Here is a 3,081-nt window from a genome sequence, read left to right as displayed (position 1 = left end):
TTTTTGTCCCAGTCCAGCCCTGACCACCATATTTTAATATTATGGCGTACATGAATGTGACCATCCTTACGAGCTGCACACAGGTCATAAATGAGCGTCCTCCATCATCGTTTGCTAGCGTGTGGCAGCTGTTTCTAAAAAAATTTGCTTTTCTCAAAATATGTTTTGTCAAGAGAAATGTTTGCCTGTGGTTTTTGCATTAGGTCTGCTTTGGTTTTCGTTAGAAGAGACATGTTGAATTTCAAAGTTATGAAGTAATCCATAGGTTGTCTATCATTTTTTTATTTTGATATTGTGCAAATCTCAAGTTTTTCCAATGACTGTAGTTCATGTCTTTTACTGTTCATGACAGTTACACTGTAACACGACTAATGATCAGTTATCTTTTACAGCTGCCTTGTCTGTATGGACACTGTTTTTAACTTCAGCTGTATCTTACTGCAGAAGCCTCATCCTGTACTCCATAACAACAATGAACAGCCCTCTGTGTAACATCAGTGTTAATCCACATTAACCACCTCAAGCTGCTGAAGTCCCAGCTACTGAACTGCAATGTTGTACCCTATACTGTAAGTAGCCTACTTTACAATATACACAGTAACTCATCGGTCTACAGTATGTTCTTGACAATACAGTACTCTTTTCCTTGGACCTCTGTTTGTTCCAAAGTAAAAACATAAATTCCCACTGTAGTTATTTTGAAACTATCTAGTTTGCCTATCCTCTTTGTTATTACCTGTACCCTCCAGTGTAGGTATTTAGTATTATTTTGAAATAAATCAAAGCAGATTTTTAAAATGTTACAGAACTAATTACCCCATCTTCCCCCAAACCTCCAGCTTAATGCTAAACTATGATCATAATGTACCCTGAAATTATAGAATAGGTATGAATTCTAGTATAAGTTCCGACATTTCCCCCTTAGTCTTGTTCCTAAATCTATTTATAGGTACATACTGGACTGGTGCACTGTAACTACAACATTTACATTGTAAATCGGAAGGAATTGTGCTGTATATTTGGGCAGTAATTTAAACTTTTTACAAAACTATCCTGCTAATCTGATTGCTTTTGTTTTAGTGGTTTTGGTAAAATGTTCTTATGTGATGAGTAAAAAAAAGACTGTAAAATTAATTCAGACCAAATAATCCAACCAAAGCTTGTAAAGATCAATGTATTTTTCACCTGTCATTTACATAAGGTGTGAGAAGAATAGTTTTGGAACCAAAAGACAAAGACCAGATAGCACCTTTGTAGAGCACATTTCTGTAAGGGAGGAACATTAAGCTGAGAAGTGCTATCAAAAGTCAGAGCTGACCAGGTGCAGGTTAGAAAAGTAATCAGTCCAAGTGTCAGGCAGGAAGTACATTTAAAAAACAAAAACTTTTTCAACTTAAAAGCATGAAATAAAATCAATCAACATAAAAATCAACACAATGTAAAACACGTGCAATCGATGTATAAAACATGCAATAAAAAAGCACAATTAAAACACAACATAGAAAGTTTGAAACAATACTTTCTCCCTGTGACATTACTTTACATGATTAATACAAATCTCAGACAGGCTGAGAGTTGCATTTGTGTTCATTTGAATTGTTTTTGGCTTGCTTACAGTTTTCTTTCTCAACCACATTCACAAAGACAGTCATCAGAGAAGCCATATTATTGCAGAAACCCTTGACTATGTGCATGATAATTGCACAATGGCCCACATAGATAACATAACATCAGATAACTTTGATTATTTCCTTCATTATACAACAGTTAAGCTGTCATGTACCTGAAAAAAAACAAGAGCTCTCTAAGATGATACATTTATGTATGAAACATGATACACACTGAAGATACATTTGACTTGATATAAGTTTTCATTTTTATAAATATAACCCATACAGTAATCACACATTTGCCTCAGCTGAACATGAAGTCAAATTCTTACACTTTATATATCTACAGTACATCATAGGATGAAACTTATAATTATTAAACAAACTCATGTAAAACAAAAAGAAAACTGACATATGTAATGTGACAATAAGTCCAGGATTTGCTAATCTTTAAGGTTTCAAGGCTTCATCTTGTTGTTGGACCACTGCAGCAATGCAGGATGTTTATCTGGGTTGTCTTGTCCCCACTAACAATTCAGCTGGAAGGATTTTTATTTGGTCACAAAAATACGGAAAGACTGTTTCTGTGAAAGTGTATTTGATGGTGTGTACAAGTGTTTTACTATCAAGGTCTATAAATGATAGTATTCCTTGGTCATAATCTAGCTGCACTCTGACCTTACAGGGAAATGGATGTTTATATTCAACTTCCTTATAATTGTCTGGAGTACGTTCATACAGAAAGACAAAGCAAGGACATATGTAGATGCTCCAGATCTTTCCATAGATTTGATCCTTGATTCTAGTAGCCAGACCAACAGCCCCAAAACCCCCTACCTCCACATCCCAGCTGTGTTTTCCAGAGTTAAAGCCTTCAGAGCCGAGAATGGCTGAGCTACGCATGCTTTCCAGGTTTCCAGGCTCCGGCCAAAAGTTGTTGCTTGTTGAACGGGTCATCTGTTCTGATAGAGTCAAGTGCGAGCCACTAGTGTTGGGGTCCAGAGTTACAGGAGCTTCAGAGAGAAAAAAAAAAACAAGAAACAAAATGGAAAGTTTATTAAGATGTTTATTAAGGTAAAGCTTGTACTGAAGGCATTACAGTGTAGAACAGCTGTGCTGTGGTGATCAGTGGTTTCTGTACATACTGTATTGGATTATATTTTTCATTTTCTCCCAGACTGTGAACAGCAGGTTCCCAAGGTGTTTGGCCTCATCGATCAGAGCTCCTGATGGAGTCTCTGGTTGTCGCAAGTTACTTTGGGATCTGAAAAAACATTAAGCAGCCACAGATTACCAATCAAATATTTTACAATTATTGGACGCATCTATCACCCTGCTTCTGTAACGGTGAAGTTGACACTTTCAAATGCTGACTATTATCCAGCTGTGCTTTAATAGTATACAAGATGAAACTTACCGCTCCATAGTGGATTTGACATTCTGTCAGATAAAGAGAAAACAGGATAAATCA

Source organism: Morone saxatilis, unplaced genomic scaffold (assembly GCF_004916995.1).
Source record: "Morone saxatilis isolate NCDOM2014 unplaced genomic scaffold, NCSU_SB_2.0 Contig7, whole genome shotgun sequence".
In the NCBI taxonomy this organism is placed as follows: Eukaryota; Metazoa; Chordata; class Actinopteri; family Moronidae; genus Morone; species Morone saxatilis.
The sequence above is the reverse complement of the archived record's forward strand: the minus strand, read 5'-3'. Positions refer to the sequence as shown.